Source organism: Oratosquilla oratoria, chromosome 27 (genome assembly GCF_046742065.1).
Source record: "Oratosquilla oratoria isolate Oo_2021 chromosome 27, ASM4674206v1, whole genome shotgun sequence".
NCBI classification, from domain to species: Eukaryota; Metazoa; Arthropoda; class Malacostraca; order Stomatopoda; family Squillidae; genus Oratosquilla; species Oratosquilla oratoria.
Window position 1 is genome coordinate 17,547,439 of NC_134803.1, and position 26,737 is coordinate 17,574,175.

The 26,737-nt window shown below is 41.2% G+C and overlaps 1 protein-coding gene across 3 annotated transcripts in view; it reads right to left on the reverse strand.

Moving 5' to 3' along the window:
- LOC143039919 (uncharacterized) overlaps nt 1-25,007 on the reverse strand; it is a 70,911-nt gene extending 45,904 nt beyond the window's left edge. The window contains exon 1 of one of the 3 annotated variants that reach the window (XM_076210292.1): nt 24,915-25,007. The gene's annotated coding sequence lies outside the window, so the exon portion shown is untranslated. Of the gene's footprint in view, nt 1-24,827 lie in introns of all 3 variants that reach the window. The other 2 variants (XM_076210293.1, XM_076210294.1) reach the window with 2 other exon arrangements.
- Nucleotides 25,008-26,737: the final 1,730 nt, after the last annotated feature.

Consider the following 26,737-nt stretch of genomic DNA (forward strand, 5'->3'; position numbering starts at 1 on the left):
CAACACTCTAATACCACACACAAACACACCAAAAATTCTTGGTGTAACATATGATACACCCATGTCTTTCAAACAACACATCACAAACATAAAAAACAAATGCACACCTAGACTTAACGCACTTAAGTCAATCACTGGGGTATTGGCTGCTTGTTGTGGCAAAGTAGCATGCAGTTGATACTTTAGGGTCTATATGGGGTGCCCCTACGGACCAGAGCCTCACATCATTTTGTCTATGATAGAGGAAAACTCTGTTCATAGAGAAATGATGACACTTTTATGCTACGACTGTCCCTCTGTTATGCTGTCCCCCAACCCCCTGTTGCTGTCCTGTACCATTTCTCTGAGTATTCTTTTTCTGTGATGGGGAAATTCCCTGTGGTGGGGGAAAAGAATACTGCCACCAAGTATTCCCACTTGGATCATAAGAGGCGAGAAGAATGGGACGGGGATTGGGACTAGGCATCCTTCTCCTTGTAGCTCCACAGGGCACATTCCTAAAAGTAAAAGCAAAGGCATAAGAAGGTCTGGAAGTTCTCGGACCAACACCCTAAGGTGCGTGGATGTGGTACAGATGAGAGTAAAAGGGAAGAGATAGGTAGTATGTTTGTGAGAAGAAAGATGGATGTGTTGGCTTTGAGTGAAACTAAACTGAAAGGGAAGGGTGACTGTAAGTTTGGGAGTGTAAGTGGAAGGTTATCAGGAGTGAAGAGAGGGAGAGGGAGAGAAGGGGTGGCTATACTAGTAAGTGAAGAGATAGGTAAACGTGTAGTGGAGTGCAAGGAGGTTTCCTCAAGGATAATGTGGATGAAGGTGAAACTGGGAAAGGAGATGTGGGTTTTTGTAAATGCATATGGGCCTGGCAGTGAGAAGAGTGTAGAAGAAAAGGAGGCTTTTTGGATAGATTTAAATGAGTGCATAGAGGGTTTAGGGAGAAGTGTAAATGTAATAGTACTGGGAGACCTTAATGCTAGGGTAGGAAAGGATCCAATTGATGGAGTGGTTGGGAAATGTGGAGTTCCATGAAAAAATCATAGTGGAGAATTGATGGTGGAAATGTGTCTAGAAAGAGAGTTGATGATAGCAAATACAGTGTTTCGGAAGAAAGTCAAGCATAAGTACACATGGGGGAGGGTGGTGGAGGGAAGGGTGGTAGATAGAGCTTTAATGGACTATGTAGTGGTAAATAGGATTATGATAGGAAGAGTTAAGGATGTACATGTGCTAAGGGGAGAGGGTGGGGGAATATCAGATCATTTTCTGGTGGAAGGCAAGTTGAGAGTGGAGGACAGATGGAGAAAGAGGAAAGGGACAAAAGGTAGGGAGGTGCTTAGAGTGAACTCTTTAAATGAAAAGGAGAAGGAGTACAAGAAGAAGCTGAAGGAGGAGTGGGAGGGAGTGAAGGATGGAGTAGAGGTAGGTGTGGATGAGGAATGGGGATGGTTTAAGGAGGGAGTCACAAAGTGTGCAAAGATGGTGTGTGGAACAAGAACGACAGGAGGAAATAGAAGGAAGGGTAGTGAATGGTGGGATGAGGAAATGAAGAAGGTTGTAGAAGAGAAGAAGCGAGCTTACACAGATTGGTTACAAAATAGGACGAGGGAGTCATATGAGACGTACAAAGAAAAGAAAAGATGTTTTGGAAAGAAATTAAGAGAGGAAGAGGAGGCGAATCAAGTAGAGAAGAAAAGGTAAAAGGTGCAGATGGAGAGATGATAATGGAGGAGAAGGCAGTAAGGGGAAGATGGGCAGAATATTTTAGGGAGTTGCTTAATGTGAAGGAGGATAGGGAGGGAAAGATAGCTGCAATGGGAAATGCTAAGAAAATGACCGTGATGAGTGAGAAAAATGGAGGAGAAATAAGGAAGGATGAGGATGAAGGCAGCAGTTAAGATGATGAAAGCAGGTAAGGCACCTGGTCTGGATGGATGCCATGCAGAATGTCTAAAAAAAGGAGGTACAGTGATGGTGGACTGGTTGGTGAGGTTATCTAATGTTTGCTGAAGAGAAGGTAGAGTGCTGGAGGACTGGAGGAGTGCTTGTATAGTTCCACTTTACAAAGGAAAGGGGGACAAGTGTGAATGTAGTAGTGTCAGAGGGATTAGCTTGTTAAGTGTAGTTGGGAAGGCTTATGGAAGGACCTTGATTGAGAGGATTAGGAGAGGAACAGAGGGAGTAATTGGTGAGGAACAGTGTGGATTTAGGATGGGTAGAGGTTGTGTAGATCAGATCTTTGTGGTAAGACAGATATGTGGGAAAGCTATAGGAAAGGGGAAGGATGTTTTTTGGGCTTTTATGGATCTGGAAAAGGCTTATGATAGGGTAGACAGGAAGGCACTGTGGGAGGTTTTGCAGATATATGGGATAGGAGGAAAGTTTCTAGGAGCTGTCAAGAGTTTTTACGAGAGTAGTAGAGCATGTATCAGGATTAGAAATGGAGAGAGTGAGTGGTTTGAGGTAAAGGTGGGACTTCATCAGGGATGTGTTGTCGCCCTGTTTGTTCAACTTGTACATGGATGGGGTGGTGCAAGAGGTAAATGCAAGGGTGGTGGGTCAGGGATTGGAGATGGTTAAAGGAAATGGAGAAAAGTGGGAGGTGAGCCAGCTGTTGTTTGCGGATGACACTGCACTTGTGGCAGGATCGGAGGAGGGATTGAGGAAGTTGGTGACAGAGTTTGGGAGAGTGTGTGATAGAAGAAAGCTGAAGATAAATGTGGGTAAAAGGTGATGAGATGTACAAGGGATGAAAGTGGCAGAAGACTGCAAGTGAGCATTAAGGGAGTGCGCCTGGAGGAAGTGGATAGTTTTAGATACTTGGGTGCAAATGTGGCAGGAAAAGGGGGAGTGAAGGTGGAGGTAGAATGTAGATTGAGAGAAGCGAGTAAATGCCTTGGTGGATTAAAAAGTGTAATGAGGAATAGACATTTGGGAATGGATGCTAAGAGGAGACTGTATGAAGGAGTGATCGTGCCAACAGCACTGTATGGGGCAGAAACATGGAATATAAGAGAGGAAGAGAGGAGTTTGAATGTGTTTGAGATGAGGTGTCTGAGAAGTATGAAGGGAGTTACTAGGCTAGAGTGAGAAATGAGGAGGTGAGGAGGAGAACAGGGGTGGAAAGGGAGTTGGGAAATAGGGTTGATGAAAGAATATTAGGATGGTTTGGACACATGGAAAGAATGAGTGAAGAAAGACTAGTAAAAGAGGTATGGAAGGCAGATGTGGAGGGAGTGAACATGAGGGGACGTCCTAGGATGAGGTGGGTGGATGGGGTGAAGGGGGTTTTGGGGAAGAGGGGAATGTCTGTTGAGGAAGGATGGGAGAGGACAGACGACAGGGGTGAATGGAGAATGGTTGTATATGGATGATGTGATTGCATGAGGTGGAATGGGTGGGGGGGGGATGGGGGATGAGGTAGTATGTGTGAGCAAAACTTGACGCAGCCCAAGGGGATTTCTCCCCGTCTTCTCCTTTTATTCATGGGGGGAAGGAGAGGGGGGGTCTCCAATTTAATGAAGCGGCCTTGCTGTGGATGTGCTGTGACTTGCGATGCTGCCTCTGACCCGGGGCAGTGGACAAGGTGCAGGGATGACCCGTCATCCAGGAGGTGCTAAGAGAAGAGGGAGGGTGGAGGGGAGTGGAGTGTATTTAGGGATGGAATGGGTGGGAATGATTTTATGCCTTTTTCTTTTTGGCTACCTCCCTTGTAAGATGGGAAAAGCCTTGGTATATGTATGTATTTGCAAAACTATATATGTAAAAAATAATCTTCCATTATATTTTTTTTTATTATTAGGTTTGTATATCCTTTACAAAGGTTATATTTCAACCTTTGTTATAAAGTACAGTATTTTTGTTTTTGAAATGTACTTATCGCTTATTTGCAAAGATATATATCATGCCAAATGTCTTACATTATAATTTTTGTTTTTTTACCGAATTTTCTTCAATGTCCTTTCAAAAATTTTGTCTCTACTTCACTTATAAAGTATTAATGAAGAGGTCAAACATAGGAAAGCCACACTATAACATATTCTTTGATATAAACCAGTTATAATGATATAAGTCTACTCAAGATTGGAGCGTATGTGTATTGTATAGGCTTTATAAAATATGTAAGCCATAATCAGTTAATTACATTAAGAGGAGTTGGAGTCGGAGTCTGAGGTTTTGTGTTCCAACTCCATAGCCCTGGGAAGAACAACCTTTGTATTGTTCCTGATGGTTTGAAAAGAGGGAGAGTTGTTGTTGTTGTTGTTGTCGTTCCCTAGACTGTCTGTCCGAGCAGTCCCGTCTCCCCAAGGAAGGCCACAGCCGAGACTGGGTTTTCCCACAAATCCTTTATAGAGTGTATGTTGTGTTGTTTGCGTGCATGATTGTGTATAATGCAGTCTTCCATTATGTGTTGTATGGTATGGGGTGAAGTGTTACATCCTGGGCAGCTGTTCACAACACGGTCGTCCAGCCTCCTCTGGTAGCTTAGAAGTGCTGGGTGGTGACCGCATCGCAGTCTGGCCAAGTGGACTCTGTCCTTACGTGGGAGAGAGGATTCAGAAGGGTGGATATCAGGGGGTCTGGCATGCAGCAGTGTGTTGTCTTTCAGTGTGTTAATGGAGCGGTGAGTGATATGATTATGAATATGTTTCCGGAGGCTGGTATTTGGTGGTTGTGGAGGAAGAGAAGAGAGTATCTTTGTGTAATAAAGGTCTTTGGGTGTAGTTTTAATGTTTCTTGGTGTGTGTGGGTGTTCTGCTATGTAGTGTAACGGGTGTGATGTGTTTGTGGTGGCTGCAGCAAGTGTTTGTGTGCCTCTCATGTCGAGGTGTTCCTTGACTTTGAGGACTTTTGTTTCATGGTGTAAATGGTCTGTAGGTGATGTATTTGTGCAGCCTGTAATTGTTTTTAGGGCTTTGTTTTGTATGATTTGAAGGGTGTTGTGGTGTGTCTCACTGAGATTAGGAGCCCATGCAGGACTCGCATAATTCATCACTGAGCGTATACATTGTTTGTATATTGTTATATTAGTTTCTTTGTTTTGTCCAAATGTTGTTCCAGTGATTGACTTAAGTGCGTTAAGTCTAGGTGTGCATTTGTTTTTTATGTTTGTGAGGTGTTGTTTGAAAGACATGGATGTATCGTATGTTACACCAAGAATTTTCGGTGTGTTTGTGTGTGGTATTAGAGTGTTGTTGATGTAGAGATGAGGTATGTATTTGTGTTCTTTTGTCCAGTTGGTGAGAAGTGTTGCTGTAGATTTGGTTGGAGCTATTTTGAGTCTGTTTGTGATGAACCATGTGTTGAGTGTGTCAAGGTAAGGCTGGATTATTTCTGCAGCTTTGTCTGTGTTACGATGTGTGCATGTGATTGTTATGTCGTCTGCGTAAGAAGAGATTTGTATTTCTGAGGTGTCTGGCGTGGGTAAGTCATGCATGTATAGATTAAATAATGTGGGGGATAGAACTGAGCCCTGCGGTACTCCGTTCTTAATGTTTCTGATGTGCGATGATTGGCCATTATATGACACATGAGCATTCCTGCCTGCCAGATAATTGGCCAGCCATCTTTTGGTGTTATTGTGCATGTCTGTGTTATATATTTTATTTGTTAGGTTGTGGCGGGGGATAGCATCAAAAGCTTTACTAATGTCCAATGTTATAAGAAGTGTTCTGTGGTGGGGCCTATCTGAATTGATGCCATCAAAAATTCTTTGTGTGAGGTTTGTCAGAAGAGTGTTTGTGGAGTGTAGTGGCCTAAAACCGTGTTGTGAGTCAGCAAGGGGAATATATGGTGTGACAAGTTTAAGTATTAGGCGTTCAATGACTTTAGAGGGGGTGCAGAGAAGTGTGATTGGGCGGTGCGATGATGGGATTGTTGGGTCTTTGTTCGGTTTTGGGATGGTGATTATTTTACCATGCTTCCAGATGTCGGGTATAGTGTTGTGTGAATAGCTGTAGTTTGCAATGTTTGTGAGTGCGTGTATACCTTGTGGTCCAATGTGTTTTAGGTGGATGTTGCTTATGTTATCAGGGCCACAGGCAGATGAGTGCTTGAGACTATGCATTATGAGTTTTGTCTGACTGTCTATGAAGGGTGTATAGTCTGAGTCTGTGGGAAAGTCTTTCTTACGTCGAATGGTGCGTCGGTCGTCAGGGTGAGATGTAAGATGGCTCGTCTGTGCAAAATGACGTATGAGTGCGTTTGCTTGTTGTCTGTTTGAGGGTAGATTATCTGTTGTTGTGATTATTGCTGCGTGAGAGCGTGTAGTGTTAGTGTTGGATAGTGTGATGCTGTTGAGTGTTTTGTACAATTTGCTGGTGTTTGTTTTGTGATCAAGTGTATTGATAAAGTTTTGCCAATTTTGTGTTTTTTGTTCATGTATTTTATTGGCAATCACAGTGTTTAGTGTTTGTATTTGGTCTGCTATGTTTTGAGGGATAGGTGTGGGGGTATCGTGTTTAAGTGTGTCACGTTGTCTGATGAGGCCTTGGATTTCTGGTGTGAAGTTGGGGTTGTGAGGGAGAGTAGTGAAGGGTGTCTGATATATTTGCAAAGTGTTTGCCAAAAGCAAAAGGATTACAAAGGATGAGCATGCCGACAGGAGACATTTTGGTCCATATCTAGGTCGGATGCAAAAAAGAAAAAGAAAAAGAAAGAGAAAAAAAAAAAAATCAGAATAATAATGAATACATAAAAATTATAATAATGTATATAACAAAAAAAATATATAAATAAATGCATAGGTATAGTTAAATGATAAACAGGTAAATAGTAATAATAAATTGACATATAACTAATAATAAATGAGAAACGGACAAATGATATCATAACAAAAACAAATAACAGAAAATAAATGATAATTATTACAGCATCTTGCTTAGGCATTTATCTAAATGATTCTTAAGGGACTGAGGCGCGAAAACACGAAAAATTCTGGAAAATTAACGAATTTTAGGTAAACATTTCAAAAGATTCTCTATGATGGTGGTAACACTTTGATCAAATATTACATCTCAATTCTGTTTCTTTTCTTATATATAAAATAAAATAGATAAATTTTTGGCGACCTCTGGCAACCCCATTGCATGAAAAAACATTCTGTGTATTGAAATAAAGTCAAAATTTTGATAGCCAGTTCCGTTTTGTTTACTGTAATTAATATTTATGGAGATATCTGGCAACTTGCCCAACCCTAAATCACCAGTCACCCATCTCAGTGTCTTTTCAAAGCTGGAAGAGAAAGGATGTCGCTCTGCTGCGTAACAGTCAGCCTACCAGTCATGCACGCAACATTGGCAACCCCATTGCATGAAAAAACATTCTGTATATTGAAATAAAGTCAAATTTTCGATAGCATAAGTTGCGTGAAAAAGTAAGTTGTACACAAAAATGTAAACAAAGAGACAATGTCATGAGTGAGTACGAGGCCGGAGGATTTTAAATGCCAGTGTACTTCTTTTAAACTTTAAATGCCTCTCCTGAAAAGTTAATGTTTTTGTTATTTAAATAGCCATATCTCTGTTTCTTTTTGTCCGATTTTATTCATTCTTTCGAATTTGTGTAGAGAAATAGTCATTCTTTAATTTGGAAAAAAAAAAAAAAAAGGAAACTAACTGTTTTTTTTTTCATTTATCCTAGCAGATTTTCACTCAAGTTTCTACTATTAAAAAAAAAAAAAAAAAAAAAATAATAATAATAATAATAAATAAATAAGAGAGTAAGTGGAAATTTTATTTTGTGAAGTTGTTCCCAAGACTCTAATCTTTCATTTACTACATAGTAGGCTGATTACCTATGCCTATGGATACTTCAATGATCACAGATACAATCATTTAAAAAAAAAAAAAAAACTACACGTAACATTTACATGTTACTAAAACAATTTAGTATGCAATAATACTCTTTCCAATAGAGTAAGTATACATAAGTTCACCAGAGAAATTGAACAACTTTTATGACACATTCACCTTTAAGCACTTCCCTCGATGCCTTAAAACTTCGATCTGAACTACATTGCACTGCCTCTGCAGGAAGTTTATTCCATTCATCAACTACACGGTTGGTGAAGTTGTTTCTACCCACTTCCAAATTGAATCTATTTCCGGACAGTTTGAGACCACTGTTTCTTGTCTGATTCTCATTCAGTGTGAACATTTTGTCACTTTTGATGTTGTCAACTCCCTTTAGAATCTTAAAGACCTGTATCAAGTCACCTCTGAGTCTACGCTTTTTTTAGGGAAAAGATTCATGTTTTAGTTGATTTTCGTATGAATTATTTTTTATATTTGTTATCAGTTTTGTGGCTTGTCGTTGTACCTTTTCCAGTCTGTCAATGTCTTTAATGAGATTCACTGACCATATGGAAACAGCATATTCCAAATGTGGACAAACTAACGATTTATATAGCTTGTGAGTGATGGACTTTTGAACTTCTTCAATCTAAATTTGCCTAGTTTATAACCATTACTGCGAGTCCTGCCCTGTTGTTTTAATATGATGACCTTGTTTGCATCACCCTTATTAAAGCCTTTGATCCACTTGAACACCTCTATTAGATCACCCCACACTCTGCGTCTTTCCAGAGAGTGTAAGTTAAGGTGCCTAAGCCTCTCTTCGTAAGGCAAATTTCTGAGTCCATGTATCATTTTGGTCATTATTCTCTGTACTGATTCTAGTGAATTGATGTCCATTCTGTAGGATGGAGACCAAAACTGTACTACATAGTCAAGGATGGGTCTAACTATCGCTAGAGTTTAATAATTACCTCTACACTTCTATTCGTTACCGTCATAGCAATGAAACCTAATGCTCCGTTAGCTTTATTTCTGGCGCTAATGCACTGTTTCCTGGTTTTAAAGTCCGGACTCACTAGAACTCCCAAGTCTCTCTTGCACTCAGTTTTCTCTAAAAGCGTGTTATCTAAGCTGTATCTATTTTCGGGGTTGTGTAGCCCTATGTTTAACATGCCATACTTAAGAGATATTGAAGTTCATTTGCCATTTCACCGACCATGTGAAGAATTTGTTAAGATTATCCTGCAGAATCTCTGCATCATCTCCTGACCTAATTAGGTGTCCTATTTTAGTGTCATCCGCAAACTTACTAACATCACTATTTATCCCATCGTCTAAGTCGTTTATGTACATAATGAACAACAAGGGACCCAAAAGTGAGCCCTGGGGGACCCCACTAGTAACATTGTCCCACCTAGATTTTACTCCATTTATGGTGACCCGCTATTTTCTGTCACTAATCCAAGTTCTAATCCATTCTAACACTTTTCTTCCTATGCCATGGGCTTTGATTTTATTTAGTATTCTCTGGTATGGTAAATAACATCGTAATTATCATTGTTATCTGACGTCTTACATACTTTAACCACTTCCATACGGTGACGCCTATGTAGGCGGCATGAGGAGCAAGTGGGTACTCGATGATGCCGACATCGCCATCTTGATTACCGTATTTTTCAGACCATAAGGCGCACCCGTAATTTGCTATTCCCCATCCTTACATAAGGCGCACCTGGTCTCGTCATCGGATAATCATGCATATGTGAATGCATTCAGAACTGAACATTTTCGTTGTTGAATGTGAAAAATCTGTTGGGATTTAGCAAAATTACAAAAATAAATGATATATATATTTTTTATTTTGGTCAGTGAAATCAGACCACCTCCATGGATGGTCTGCCCTGCCAATACCCCTAAAAAACAACATAAACACGTTACGGGAATTGTGGGGAATAAAACCAACATTAGCAGTTTTATTCCCGGAATTCTCTATTCACTTAAAAACACAAGATTACAAATGAAGGTAATTTTTAGTTTCGACCATGGGCGCAATATAGCAATAGAAAATTAATTATTAATTTTGTAAATTATAATGTATCAACATAATATGCAATTTTGTGAGCGGAAATAAAAAAAAGTGCTAAAACTGATTTCGAAAGTAACGAAGTCGTGTCGGACGAATGGTACGCCATGTTTGTTATGATAGATGCCAACGTCGAAGAAATGAAAGGGTGATAAATTCGTCTAACCTAACCTAACCTGTGTTTAATAAATCATTACCTGCAAATTAAATGCCATCTGGCTTGTCCTCGTTGTCATCGTCATGAGAGATGTTGGGGTCCCGATCCTATGCTACTGACTTCGTTCATTAGCATATTTGCTTGTAGCAAGGTATTTTTTATTTTCATATTCGCCCACAAAATTTTATATTACGTTGATACATTTTAATTTACAAAATTAATAATTAATTTTACATTGCTATGTTGCGCCCATGGTCGAAACTAAAAAAATACCTATATAACTACAGTCTGAGTGGAGTGAGACTAGACCAATGCAAAATGGCTGTCTGTGTTGTGGACACTATCATATCATAGCCATGGTAGCGTGAATAAATGCGGTGGCATGGACTCGAAAACTGTCGAAGTTTTCGCAATTTTTTTGTCAAGATACATGCATCTTGATTATAACTTGGTTGTAACTTTTGCTAGGTCTATGCACTGTCGCTGTCGGCAGGCTAGCTATGAAACGTGTGAAAATAGTACGTCACTGTCCGAAGCACTTTTTTGCACTGAAGCCACACATAAGGCATACCTTACGATAAGGTGCACCACCCGATTTTGGCCGATTTTAAGGATTTTGCCCGTGCCTTATGGTCCAAAAAATACGGTATATTTATTGTAGTCGTACCTACGTAATTTCCACTCTCTAAACTGGCTTCATCAATTTTCTATGGTTATCAAAATACACAGGTGAAAGAGAACGAATGATTGAGCCCTGACTTTATTTTTTATAATGCGATTATTATGACGCAACATCGCACGTCGGGCAGCTAATGCTGCCAGACATGCAATGTGCCCCGGAGTGAAGAGGTTAATGTAAAAGGATAGAAGATTAGTCACACATGATTTACCCTTGGAGAAACCATGCTGTGAATCATGAAATAAATTGTCTTTCGATGTGTTCTCTGAGTCTATTTACTATTACTGATTCAGGCATTTTTCCCATAACCGATGTCAAACTGATTGGCCTGTAGTTGCATATAGACAATCTATCTCCTTTCTTAAAAACAGGAACAACGTTTGCTTGCCTCCATGCAGTAGGCACAAAACCAGTGTCTACTGCTTTATTAAATATTTCAGTTAACTGGTTGCAGATTTAAAATCCTTTAGCATTCTCGGAAAAATTTCATCTGGACAAGGGGATTTTGTAGCTTAAGTCTTTCAATCTGCTTGACTACTTCTTCTTTACTAATGCTGATATTAGATAGACTACTTTCTTCATCCCCTCTGAAAATCGGATTGCAGTCAGGTACTTTATCTAACCTCTCATTAGTAAACACCAACAGAAAATAATTGTTAAACTCCTCACTAATCTTTTCCTTCGATTCTATCGTGACATTTTCATCGTTTTTAATTGGTCCTATTCTTTATTTTTTGTTCTATAGAAATGAAAGAAACCCTTTGGGTTAGATCTTACATGACCAGCAACCTTAATTTCATGATTACGTTTTGCTGTACGGGTATTCTTTTTAACCAGCTTTGCCGTTTCGTTATATCTTGATCTAAGGTGTGATTCCCCGTTTTTTATTTTTACGTAAAGTCCTCTTTTCAGTCCGATCTCATGTTTCAATCTGTTGGTCATCCATTTGGGAGTATTACTATTTTTATGTATTAACTTCATGTGGATAAATGTATTTTGTGCATTAATAATTAGATCAGTTAGATTGCTATACATTTCATCCAAATTGCTGACCTGTCTGTTGAGCCCCCGCCCCCAAGTGACCTGACCCAAGGTATGCATATCACCCTCAGTGACCAGACCCCTGGTTAAGTACCTAGACCTGACACCGTCAACAATGTCTGAAACATCTGAAAAGTCCGTATAACTTTTCATATTCAATTTCAAATAGGTTTATATATTGTCAAAGTTTGATCTTATTAAGAGTGGAAGAGGAGGCGAATCAAGTAGAGAAGAAAAGGTAAAAGGTGCAGATGGAGAGATGATAATGGAAGAGATGGCAGTAAGGGGAAGATAGGCAGAATATTTTAGGGAGTTGCTAAATGTGAAGGAGGATAGAGAGGGAAAGATAGCTGCAATGGGAAATGCTAAGAAAATGACCGTGATGAATGAGGAAAATTGAGGAGAAATAAGGAAGGATGAAGTGAAGGCAGTTGTTAAGATGATGAAAGCAGGTAAGGCACCTGGGCTGGATGGATGCCATGCAGAATGTCTAAAAAAAGGAGGTACAGTGATGGTGGACTGGCTGCTGAGGTTATTTAATGTTTGCTGGAGAGAGGGTAGAGTGCCGGAGGACTGGAGGAGTGCCTGTATAGTTCCACTTTACAAGGGAAATGGGAACAAGTGTGAATGTAGTAGTTTTAGAGGGATTAGCTTGTTGAGTGTAGTTGGGAAGGCTTATGGGAGGATCTTGATTGAGAGGATTAGGATAGGAACAGAGGGAGTAATTGGTGAGGAACAGTGTGGATTTAGGATGGGTAGAGGTGTAGATCAGATCTTTGTGGTAAGACAGATATGTGGGAAAGCTATAGGAAAGAGGAAGGATGTGTTTTGGGCCTTTATGGACCTGGAAAAGGTTTACCACAGGGTAGACAGAAAGGCACTGTGGGTGGTTTTGCGGATATACGGGATAGGAGGGAAGCTTCTAGGAGCTGTCAAGAGTTTTTATGAGAGTAGTAGAGCTTGTGTCAGGATTAGAAATGGAGAGTGAGTGGTTCGAGTTAAGGTGGGACTTTGTCAAGGATGCGTTATGTCGCCCTGGCTGTTCAACTTATACATGGATGGGGTAGTGTGAGAGGTAAATGCAAGGGTGGTGGGTCAGGGATTGGAGATGGTTAAAGGAAATGGAGAAAAGTGGGAGGTGAGCCAGCTGTTGTTTGCGGACGACACTGTGCTTGTGGCAGGATCGGAGGAGGGATTGAGGAAGTTGGTGACAGAATTTGGGAGAGTGTGTGATAGAAGAAAGCTGAAGATAAATGTGGGTAAAAGTAAGGTGATGAGATGTACAAGGGATGAAAGTGGCAGAAGTCTGGAAGTGAGCATTAAGGGAGAGTGACTGGAGGAAGTGGATAGTTTTAGATACTTGGGTGCAAATGTGGCAGGAAAAGGTGGAGTGAAGGTGGAGGTAGAATGTAGATTGAGAGAAGCGAGTAAATGCCTTGGTGGATTAAAAAGTGTAATGAGGAATAGGCATTTGGGAATGGATGCTAAGAGGAGACTATATGAAGGAGTGATTTTGCCAAGAGCACTGTATGGGGCAGAAACATGGAACATAAGAGAGGAAGAGAGAAGGAGTTTTAATGTCTTTGATATGAGGTGTCTGAGAAGTATGACGGGGGTTACTAGGCTGGATAGAGTGAGAAATGAGGAAGTGAGGAGGAGAACAGGGGTGGAAAAGGGGTTGGGAGATAGGGTTGATGAAAGAGTATTAGGATGGTTGGGACACATGGAAAGAATGAGTGAAGAAAGACTAGTAAAAGAGGTATGGAAGGCAGATGTGGGGGGGAGTGAACATGAAGGGACGTCCTAGGATGAGGTGGATGGATGGGGTGAAGGGGGCTTTGGGGAAGAGGGGAATGTCTGTTGAGGAAGGACGGGAGAGGACAGAAGACGGGTGAATGGAGAATGGTTGTATATGGATGATGTTGTGATGCATGAGGTGGAATGGGCGGGGGGATGGGGGATGAGGTAGTATGTGTGAGCAATTTTTGACGCAGCCCGAAGGGATTTCTCCCTGCCTTCTCCTGTATGCATGGGGGGATGGAGAGGGGGGGGGCGCCGATTTATTGAAGCGGCCTTGCTATGGATGTGCTGTGTCTTGCGAAACTGCTTCTGACCCAGGGCAGTGGACATGTTGCAGGGATGACCCATCATCCAGGAGGTGCTAAGATGAGAGGGAGGGTGGAGGGGTGTGGAGTGTATTCAGGGATGGAATGGGTGGGAATGATTTTATGCCTTTTCCTTTTTGGCTACCTCCCTTGTAAGGGGGAAAAAGCCTTGGTATATATATACATTATTAGTTAAAAGTAAGTCCAGGGTATTTTCTCCCTTCGTAGGATCGGTAATCACTTGTTTTAGGAAATTATCTTGCACCATATAATTTCTTTGTTTCCTGATCTATTAAAGTTTCCAAGTCAATGTTTCTATAATTAAAATCTCCCATGATCACAACGCTTTTGTACTGGGATGCTCTGTGAATTTCATAAATCAGGGGATCAGTCTGCTCAATGCTGAGGTGTCTATACAAGATGCCAATAATAACTTTCTTATGCTTGCCTATAATCTCTACCGAAATAGATTCCGTACAGTCTTCTACGTTAATCGAATTGTTGACAAAACAGTTTATTGTATTCTTAACAAAAAGTGACCTTCCCCACTCCTGCCAACACTATCCTTGTGAAAATACTTATATCCTTCTATTTCGATTTCCGTAAGGAAATATTTATCAGCCATGTTGATCCAGGATTTAGTAACAACTATAATATTGAAATTCTCTACGCATGCTTTACCTCATAGCAAATCAATTTTGTTAATTATGCTTCTGCTATTTGTATTGTAAACTTTAAGTTTAACCTCCCTCCACCTGCTTTGGTGATTCTTTTCACAGTCCCTCTCTAAGTTGTTTCTATTGCCTAAACTATATTCTGATACTTCCCCCCCCTACTCCCACGTAATCTACCTGAAAAAACCCTGTAGGATGCCTACTTCTCGCTCAAGGGATTCAGCAAGGAGCCAAAATCCTTTGGGCGACAAGTGCACCCCATCCCTTGTATATGGATGATTCTTACCGTAAAAGCAGTCCCAGTTGTCGACAAATGCCCATCCATTGGCCTTACAATGTTTTGCCAGCCTGCAATTCATTGCAATAGCCCAGGAATGCCACATGCCTCCAACTCTACGCCTTGAAAGGATTCCACATACAACAGGAACACCTCCCCTATTTCTAATCTTGTCTAGTGCATCCCGGAACTGCGCAAACAATTCCTCACTCCCTGACTTACCTATATCATTGCCCCCGGCACTTAAACTAAGTTAGGTTAGAATAGACTAATTTATCATTCTTTTATTTCTTCGACCTTGGCTCCTATCAAAATAAACATGGCGTATCATTCAACCGTTGCGTCTTTGTTCGTTAGAAAATAGATTGTAGCAACTTTTTTTGTTATTGATTTCTGCCAAGAAAATTGCATATTACATTGATCTATTATAATTTACAAAATTGATGATTAGTTTCCTATTGCTACATTGCGTAAATGTGCACAACTAAAATTTTACTCTACTAACTCCTGAACAAGGATTGAATACCAACATTCTCTCATATTTTGATGACTTGACAATAATAACTAGTGCAGTTATTACAGAATAGTAGCAAAAAACACACAAACTTGTACAAACTAGAATAATGGCACAGAAATAACAGATTGGAGGCTTCACTTCAGAAATCAACGGTAACACTGCTCACCTGAGAACCGTGAATCAAAAAAATCATCCTATAGTGAAGGTGAATTACCAAACCTTTCCAGGAATTTGTGTAGTTTCATCTCACCCACCATTTTTTTTTTTGTGAAACATGATTTCCTTTCTATTTTTAATGTGATTCAAGCAACCAGCCTTGGCCACCGGCTCTACGCAGGTGGCACCGATCCCCAAGAGGAGCTACGACTGCCTTGGGGAGTACCACAATCCTTTTCTCAACATGCACCGTTACGTTTTTTCTGCACCGAGGGCTGATTCTCCGGCGATCACCCCTCTTCTTCTACTTTTAGCTGGAGATGTAGAGAGCAATCCTGGGCCCACCACAAAATACAGACGCCCAACATGTTCTAAACCCATTACCTCGAGCAGACAGACAAAGGGCTCAGTTCAGTGCAATATGTGCAAAAACTGGGCCCACCTCACTTGTACAACACTTGGAGACACAAACCAATACACAAGCACTTGGACATGTTCTACCTGCTCTCCAGTAACCCAACTCCCACCTCCCCAACCACAGCTAGCACCCTTACCCACTCCCAATTTCCCTTTGCCCTTTTCCCCAATCAGTACTCCCCTTCCTTTGTCCCCAATCTCTCCTTTCCCCCCTCTAACCCAGATCCTATACCTCCCCCATTAACACTCCAACCTCAACCCCAAACGGCAACATACAACACATACAGAACACACAACATCAACATATTACAATACAACATTGACGATATTAACATGAAAAAACATGAACTCGAACACTTTCTTAAACAACACAACATACACATTGCAATTATACAAGAAACAAAACTAGGACACTCACACAAAACACCATCATTTCATAATTACACCACCATCAGACAAGACCGGACCGACGGCAATGACGGTGGACTCATCACCCTGATCCACCACTCCATCTGTTTTGTGGACACAAGCGCCACAACCAAAATTCTCCTCCCTACCACAGATAACACTACAGAAATCCAATCCATTCGAATCTGCACAGGCAATAAATCAACACTGACAATAGTTAACATGTATATTCCCCCCCAATGAGCCCCCACAGTTCCAAACACCTTCAGGCCTCAATTTAGCCAACTAGCCTCAATCCCCAACCTGATCATGGGTGGTGACTTCAACGCCAAGTCATCGGCCTGGTATGTCGACAACCCTGACACAGACAGATGGCTTGATATACGGACTCAGTTTGACTCATTGACTATCATGAACAACACACATAATCATACACATATCCCACACCAAGCCCTCTACACTCCCTCCTCTCCTGATATCACCTTCTGCTCCCCCTGCCTAACCCCAACATCATGGAGAGTGGTTGGAACCCTTGGTTCTGACTACCTTCCAATCATCACCACCACCAAAACAAGATGCACCCCAGTTGGCCACAGACACACATACACCAATTACAAGAGAGCTAACTGGGAAGCTTTTACTGAAGAGACAGAACAACATTTTGAAACACTTAACAGTACACCAATCAAACATAAACAATGCTATGCACACTTTTAATACAATCATACAAAACATAGACAAGAGATACATCTCTAGAGGCAACAGAAAATCACCCAACCCCAACTTCACACCAGAAATCCAAGGCCTCATCAGACAACTAGACACACTTAAACACAATACCCCCACACCTATCCCTCGAAACATAGCAGACCAAATACAAACAGTAAACACTGTGATTGCCAATAAAATACACACACACACACACACAAAAAAAAAAGGCAAAACTTTATCAATACACTTGATCACAAAACAAACACCAGCAAATTGTACAAAACACTCAACAGCATTACACTATCCAACAGTAACACAACATGCTCTCACACAGCAATAATCACAACAACAGACAATCCTCAAACAGACAACAAGCAAACACACTCATAAATCATTTTGCACAGACAAGCCATCTCACTTCTCACCCTGATGACCGACACACTATTCGACATAAGAAAGACTTTCCCACAGACTCAGACTATACACCCTTTACAGACAGCCAGACAAAACACATAATACATAATCTCAAGCACTCATCTGCCTGTGGCCCTGATAACATAAGCAACATCCACCTAAAACACATTGGACCACAAGGTATACACACACTCACAAACATTGCAAACTACAGCTATTCACACAACACTATATCCGACATCTGGAAGCATGGTAAAATAATCACCATTCCAAAACCAAACAGTCCCAACATCGCACCGCCCAATCATACTTCTCTGCACCCCCTCTAAAGTCATTGAACGCCTAATACTTCAATTTGTCACACCACATATTCCCCTTGCTGACTCAACACAGTTTTAGGCCACTACACTCCACAAACACTCTTCTGATACACCTCACACAAAGAATTTTAGATGGCATCAATTCAGATAGGCCCCACCACACAACACCTCTTATAACTTTAGACATTAGTAAAGCTTTTGATGCTATCCCCCGCCACAATCTAACAAATAAAATATATAACACAGACATGCACAATAACACCAAAAGATGGCTGGTCAATTATCTGGCAGGTAGGAATGCTTGTGTCATATAATGGCCAATCATCACATATCAGAAACATTAAGAATGGAGTACCACAGGGCTCTGTTCTATCCCCCATGCTCTTTAAGGGGACCTCCTGCCCCCAGATTTAAGAAAGAAAGAAAGAAAAGAAAGAAAAAAAAAAAAAAAAAAATGTTTTATTGCCTAAATACATAGTAGGGATCTTGCTCTAGATGCTGGTAAAGTGTTTTTATCGTACCGCCATTTTTAAAGGGTTTAAAGGGCCTACCCTCCCTCCCCCCGGCAACCACATGCTGCGCACAACCATTGTTTACATACGTTTTGACCATATTTTACTCTATTTTTTTGCGTTTGATGCCCTCATAAAGTTTTCTCTTACGTCCGGTATGCACGTGAGTATGTGGTGTGAGGAAGTTCAGCCTGCACGACTGGCAGTGGCCTGAGCCTTACAAAGTAAAGGACATGTACACGTTAGCTTGCCGCGTTCACTAATTTGCTGTGTGAAATTCGCATCTATTTTTCAGTGAAGAGATATTTGAAGATATTAGCCATGCCTAAGCTATCCAAACAAAAGGCACACTTACAGAAGATAAGAACGTCTGCATTAGCAACTCAAGGGGAGAAAGAAAGAACCCCAGCATCAACTTTGTTATCACCACCTCTGCCGCCACCACTAGTACTCCCTCCAGCAGCTCTCTCCCTGCCATCTACATCCACATCCTCAGCACCTGATCCTCTGTCCTCTACACCTATATCAGACACGTTGTCTCTACGCAAACAACTGTTTGCTAACAAGTGGCTACAAGGATGCCTCCTTGTTGCAACACCTTGGGTTTAGAGTCTCAAACCTCACAGTGATGTCCCTGATGCAGCAAGAGCCTGTTCCAACACCAGAAAGGAAACCCAAGAAAAGAAAGAGAGCTGAATCCCAGCAATCAGACTACCTTGCTGGGTCATTCTAGACCAAGAACTCAAACTTTGCGACAAAGAGTGAGGTGGCGGCTTATGAGACCCTCACTTTGAGTGAATAATATCCTACACTGTAGGAGGGTACAAAGTGCCCGAGTTACTTGAAAGATGCAAAATCATCATGAAAATACAATGGAACCTGTTTTCAATGGGTCTTAGGAGGTCCAATGTAAAATTTAGTAAAACTAAGAAAAAAAAAAAAAAACTTTAACACTCGTTTCTGAAAAATGTAAGTTTTTGATACACAGAGTCTGTCTATCTCTATCAATTTTTAACCGATTTTTGCATATGAGGTCTCTATTAATAGCTAGATAAATGACAAAAAAATTAAATAGAGAGTTTTTTTGCATATGTTAAATAGAATTTTTTTTAATGTGCCAAAGTCAAAATTTTGCATTTTTTCGATAATGGGATGAGGAAACAAAGAAGGTTGTAGAAGAGAAGAAGCGAGCATTCACAGATTGGTTACAAAAGAGGACAAGGGAGTCATATGAGACGTACAAAGAAAAGAAAAGAGAAGTAAAGCAAAAGGTAAAGGAGGCAAAGAGGAGAGCAGATGTGAATTGGGGTAGGAGTATGACAGAAAATTTTGAAAGTAATAAAAAGATGTTTTGGAAAGAAATTAAGAGAGGAAGAGGAGGCGAATCAAGTAGGGAAGAAAAGGTAAAAGGTACAGATGGAGAGTTGATAATGGAAGAGATGGCAGTGAGGGGAAGATGGGCAGAATATTTTAGGGAGTTGCTGAATGTGAAGGAGGATAGGGAAGGAAAGATAGCTGCAGTGGGAAATGCGAAGAAAATGAGAGTGATGAGTGAGGAGAATGGAGGAGAAATAAGGAAGGATGAGGTGAAGGCAGTTGTAAAGATGATGAAAGCAGGTAAGGCACCTGGTCTGGATGGATGTCATGCAGAATGTCTGAAAAAGGGAGGTTCAGTGATGGTGGACTGGTTGTTGAGGTTATTTAATGTTTGCTGGAGAGAGGGTAGAGTACCGGAGGACTGGAGTAGTGCCTGTATAGTTCCTCTTTACAAGGGAAAAGGGGACAAGTGTGAATGTAGTAATTTCAGAGGGATTAGCCTGTTGAGTGTAGTAGGGAAGGCTTATGGGAGGATCTTAATTGAGAGGATTAGGAGAGGAACAGAAGGAGTAATTGGTGAGGAACAGTGTGGATTTAGGACGGGTAGAGGTTGTGTAGATCAGATCTTTGTGGTAAGACAGATATGTGAGAAAGCTATAGGAAAGTGGAAGGATGTTTTTTGGGCTTTTATGGATCTGGAAAAGGCTTATGATAGGATATACAGAAAGGCACTGTGGGGGGTTATGCAGATTTATGGGATAGGAGGAAAGCTTTTGGGAGCTGTCAAGAGTTTTTATGAGAGTAGTAGAGCATGTGTTAGGATTAGAAATGGAGAGAGTGAGTGGTTTGAAGTAAAGGTGGGACTTCGTCAAGGATGCGTTATGTCGCCCTGGCTGTTCAACTTATACATGGATGGGGTGGTGCGAGAGGTGAATGCTAGGGTAGTGAGTCAGGGATTGGAGATGGTTAAAGAAAATGGAGAAAAGTGGGAGGTGAGCCAGCTGTTGTTTGCGGACGACACTGCGCTTGTGGCAGGATCAGAGGAGGGATTGAGGAAGCTGGTGGCAGAGTTTGGGAGAGTATGTGATAGAAGAAAGCTAAAGATAAATGTGGGTAAATGTAAGGTGATGAGATGTACAAGGGGTAAAAGTGGCAGTAGACTGGAAGTGAACATTAAGGGAGAGCGACTGGAGGAAGTGGATAGTTTTAGATACTTGGGTGCAAGTGTAGCAGGAAAAGGTGGAGTGAAGGTGGAGGTAGAATGTAGATTGAGAGAAGCGAGTAAATGCCTTGGTGGATTAAAGAGTGTAATGAGGAATAGACATTTGGGAATGGATGCGAAGAGGAGACTGTATATGAAGGAGTGATTGTGCCAACAGCACTGTATGGGGCAGAAACGTGGAACATAAGAGAAGAAGAGAGAAGGAGTTTGAATGTGTTTGAGATGAGGTGTCTGAGAAGTATGGTGGGGGTTACTAGGCTGGATAGAGCGAGAAATGAGGAGGTGAGGAGGAAAACAGGGGTGAAAAAGGATTTGGGAGATAGGGTTGATGAAAGAATATTAGGATGGTTTGGACACATGGAAAGAATGAGTGAAGAAAGACTAGTAAAAGAGGTATGGAAGGCAGATGTGGAGGGAGTGAACATGAGGGGACGTCCTAGGATGAGGTGGATGGATGGGGTGAAGGGGGCTTTGGGGAAGAGGGGAATGTCTGTTGAGGAAGGAAGGGAGAGGACGGAAGACAGAGGTGAGTGGAGAATGGTTGTATATGGATGATGTTGTGACTGCATGAGGAGGAATGGGCGGGGGGTGGGGGTGGGGTAGTATGTGTGAGTAAATTTGACGCAGCCCGAAGGGATTTCTCCCCGTCCTCACCTTATATGCAAAGGGGGATGGAGAGGGGGGGTCGCCGATTAAATGAAGCGGCCTTGCTGTGGATGTACTGTGTCTTGCGACACTGCTTCTGACCCAGGGCGGTGGGCAGGGTGCAGGGATGACCCGTCATCCAGGAGGTGCTCAGATGAGAGGAAGGGTGGGAGGGGTGTGGAGTGTATTTAGGGATGAAATGGGTGGGAGTGTTTTTATGCCTTTCCCTTTTTGGCTACCTCCCTTGGAAGGGGGAAAAAGCCTTGGTATATGTATATGTATTTTATATTTTTTTCCTTGGCGTTAAACAAAGATATTAAAAAAACTTTCTATTTTGTTTTTTTATATATGTAGAAGATTCTTTTGCTGTAAAATGGAAGACATCGAATAAAAATTGTAAGAGGAGATAGGATTTGAAAGAAGCCCAAAAATATGGTATTTTTTACGTTTTTTATTGAAAAATAAAAAACCACTTGTCAGATCTGAATAAAACTCAAGCTGTGAAGGTTTCCTCAGACCTAGATATCACACAGAAAAAATCAGCAAGATCCTTAATCTATATATGCATGACATACCCACACCAGACATCTCAGAAATACAAATCTCTTCCTACGCAGATGACATAACAATCACATGCACACATCGTAACACAGACAAAGCTGCAGAAATAATCCAGCCATACCTAGATACACTCAACACATGGTTCATCACAAACAGACTCAAAATAGCTCCAACCAAATCTACAGCAACACTTCTCACCAACTGGACAAAAGAACACAAATACATACCTCATCTCTACATCAACAACACTCTAATACCACACACAAACACACCGAAAAATCTTGGCGTAACACACGATACATCCATGTCTTTCAAGCAACACGTCACAAACATAAAAAACAAATGCACACCTAGACTTAACGCACTTAAGTCAATCACTGGAACAGCATTTGGACAAAACAAAGAAACTAATACAACAATATACAAACAATGCATACACTCAGTGATGAATTATGCGAGTCCCGCATGGGCTAATCTCAGTGAGACACACCACAACACCCTTCAAATCATACAAAACAAAGCCCTAATAACAATTACAGGCTGCACAAATACAACACCTACAGACCATTTACACCATGAAACAAAAGTCCTCAAAGTCAAGGACCACCTCGACATGAGAGGCACACAAACACTTACTGCAGCCACCACAAACACATCACACCTGCTACACTACATAGCAGAACACCCACACACACCAAGAAACATTAAAACAACACCCAAAGACCTGTATCACACACAGATACTCTCTTCTCTTCCTCCATAACCACCAAATACCAGCCTCCAGAAACATAATCATATCACTCACCGCTCCATTAACACACTGAAAGACAACATACTGCTGCATGCCAGACCCCCTGATATCCACCCTTCTGAATCCTCTCTCCCACGAAAGGACAGAGTCCACCTGGCCAGACTGCGGTGCGGCCACCACCCAGCATTTCTAAGCTACCAGAAGAGTCTGGATGACCGCATTGTGAACAGCTGCCCAGGATGTAACACTTCACCCCATTCCATACAACACATAATGGAAGACTGCATTATACACAATCATGCACGCAAACAACACAACATACATTCTATAAAGGATTTGTGGGAAAACCCAGTTTTGGCTGTAGCATTCCTTGGGGAGACGGGACAGCTTGGACAGACAGTCTAGGGAACGACAACAACAACATCTGTCCCTGCAAATTGTTGTGAGTGGGCGAGACAAAAATTCACTAGTCCTACTAAACAATGCCCAGCAACGGTCAGTAGCGACCGGCAATTTCCTATGGTGCCCGGGCATTGCGTAAGCCCATTTTTTCAGTTCCAATGGTTCATATCATATGAATGATTCGTCTACTATTGAATTCATGAAAAAAATCATTGAATTTAGCAGGAGAAGCGATGCACAAAGTGGAAAATCCTTTGCTGAATTTAGTGCCCGGACCATGGCGGTATTGCCATCTATGTTTATATCCAGTCGTTTGAAAATGTTGAATAGCTAAATTACCGGCAGTTAGGTTAGGTTAGATTAAATTACCGGTGGTTAGGTTTGATTAAATTACTGGGGGTTGGGTTAGGTTAGGTTAGATTAACCACTTCCATACAGTGCCGCCTACGTAGGCGGCATGAGGAGCAAGTAGGTACTTGCTGATCCCGAAGTCGCCATCTTGATTTTATTTTATGTAGTTGTACCTACGTAATTTTCATTCTCTCTAAACTGGCTTCATCAGTTTTCTATGGTTATCAAAATACACGGGTGAAAGAGAACGGACAATTTAGCACCGACTTTATTTTCTATAATGCGATTATTATTTCGAGACATCGCACGTCGGGCAGCTAATGCTGCCAGACGTGCGATGTGCCCCGGAGGGAAGAGGTTAAATTACCGGCAGTTAGGTTAGGTTAGATTAAATTACCAGCAGTTGGGTTAGGTTAGATTAAATTACCGGCGGTTAGGTTAGGGAACCTAACCTAAACCAACACCACGGTCTGGGCGCTAAATTTAGCAAAGAATTTTCTGCTTTGTGCATCATTTCTCCTACTAAATTCAGCATTTTTTTTTTTGTGAATTCACTAGTAGATTAATAATTCATATGATATGTCCCATTGAAACTGAAAAAAAACACTTACACAATGCCTGGGCACCATAGGAAATCGCCAGGCATTAATTAGTAAAACCCAAATTCACAAATACCTTCTTCCATTGGAAAGGAACCTAAAAATTCTAAGACTAACATTTGATAACCATATGATATTCAGTCTACATATTAAAGACCTGCCAGTGAGAAAAAAAATGAAAACTATCATTAGCACAGACTTTGGGAAACAAAAAACTCTAGTAACCATCTGTAAATATTAAAATATTTAATAAGAACCACCCTAGAATACACCTTCACAGCATGGTTCCTAACAATCTGCAAATCAAACATAACTTATAAATACTACAGAATGAAACACAGAGTAATAACAGAGTGCAACAAAACCACCCCTAATTAGGGCATCTACACTCAGAAACCTAAATCCTTCCAATATAATTATAAATTATAATTTATAATAATATATCACCGCAAACCAAGATCAAAACTTGCCCTACTTTTCTGTCACCCATTGTTTGTATATAAAAAAATACGACAAACATGACCCTCATATTTATAAATATATGACATAATGTCAGTGCTATTACTATTAATAATAAAAAAATTGCATCTTGAAACATTAAACTTAACACGAAAACGTCAATCTACACTTCTGATACATTTGGAGGATCGAATAACTTAGCTAATATTCTATATTATGACGTAATTACATAAATACAATCGTGAGGTAATGTTCCTACATCTCAATTGATGGTTATCTTGTCATGACAATCCAAATAAATCACTGTTATATGTAGTCATGTCTTATGTGATCTACTATAACCTGCCTCCTTGTCCAATCTGCTGAACCAGGCGGAACAACTGTCACGCATTGAAAACAAAGTAACACTTGCCGATTCTCGACAGTATGCTAAATGCTATACGCTGTGGGATCCTGTAATCATCATGGAAGGCCACGTTTAAACGTAAAAATTATCATTGCGCCTTCGTCCTACCTCTTTTTTTGTTTGTTTCTTTTCATTTAACAAAACAATATTGAACTACCGGTAAAATTATGACATGTGTCACATGATCATGTTTGTACACGTTATCTATCTGTCTATCTATCTATATACCAAGGGCTTTTCCCCCTTATATGGAAGAGAGCCAAGTCAAAAGACACGTACCTACTCCCACCCATACCACTCACATCCACCACTCTTTCCTCCCTCTCATAGCTCCTCGTGGATGACGGGTCATCCCTGTATCTCGCCCACTACCCTGCGTTAGAAGCAATATTCCGAAATCCCTGGGGGTGGTTGAAGGGCATGAGAATTCTCGTACACTGGGAAATTGGCGAAGGGAAATAGCTGCATTTGGGAGCCAAAGTCTAGGAAATTTGGGACGCCAGCCGGGTCCACGCACGTTCCCTTCAATCCGTGAGTGTAATTTCGATTTCGAAGGACCAGAGAAATGTTTCTCAGAGGGGAGCAAACTCATGTAAATCACAGCCATAGGCTAATTAAACAAAACATACTACACTGATTTTATTATGATTCAAATTATTTCCACAAACAGTGACATGCCGCTGATATTCATCAAGAAATTCACAGTAATTAATTTATCAATTAACTGGGCAAGATACACACTTATGCATTTGGTTATCCTACCTGGCTAGCCCCGCGCGCTCCAAGTCCTAGCTAACACAACAAAATAATACCTCCGATCATTCTCTCCTGCTATAGTGCACTGACTGATGATGTCTTCAAATGAGTGGATGCCCTCGGTTGAACAGGATGCTGTTGATATTCGTGAATCCATGCGTCGCGTAGGAGCGACGGGAATGCCTGCCCTTAGTAGATGACACTAAACACCAGGTGGGGGAGGGGAATCACGTCCGATGGTATCTTTCCCCCTATCTTCCGCTTCATAGGTTAACTAAAAATTTTAGTTCCTGAGTACGAAGTGAATCACTGGAGTGGGTTTGGCAATGAACTCCGATTGAACTTGTAGGTTCTGATTTCGGGGTATGTCGCGAAACACAGTTCGAGCATGTCCCGATGCACCTTTGTGGACACGTCACGAAACACATTTCTTATTTCAATAAGTTTCCGGGACACTAGGTCAGAACTCACTGCAACGTGATTGGCGATGGCCAACGATAAGAATAGCATGTCGAGGATGCGAGGGCCTCAGAAGATGGGCTCTATGGGAGAGTGTGGCTTGCCCACTCCTCCCGTGAGGACGTGATGCCTACTTACTGCGTGATGCTGGACTCTGAGCATAAGGCCCAGTGCACTGTTTTTCGGTGGTCACTTTTCTAATCACTAAATTTCGAGAGGAATGTAACGCAATGTCTGGGCAGGAGTTAAAGCATTTCTAATAGTCTTATGAGATAGTTACTAGTTACGAGAGAGGGATATATGATCCTAACTAGCCTAATTAAAACTATCCTAGACAAGAGGTGGTGTCAACCCCATCAATTTCATTTCAGTTCACTTCGTCTCTATGTAATTAATGTTTCTTGGTGGGTTGAATGAAAACGGAGGTAGTTTTTCTTCTTTTCTTCTCTAATTCTCTACAACGTATTAGTCTTAGGTACACCAGAAGACTCCCGCCTGGGATCCCCAATCCACTCACTAAGCCATCTCTGTTCCGACGTCATTACTTA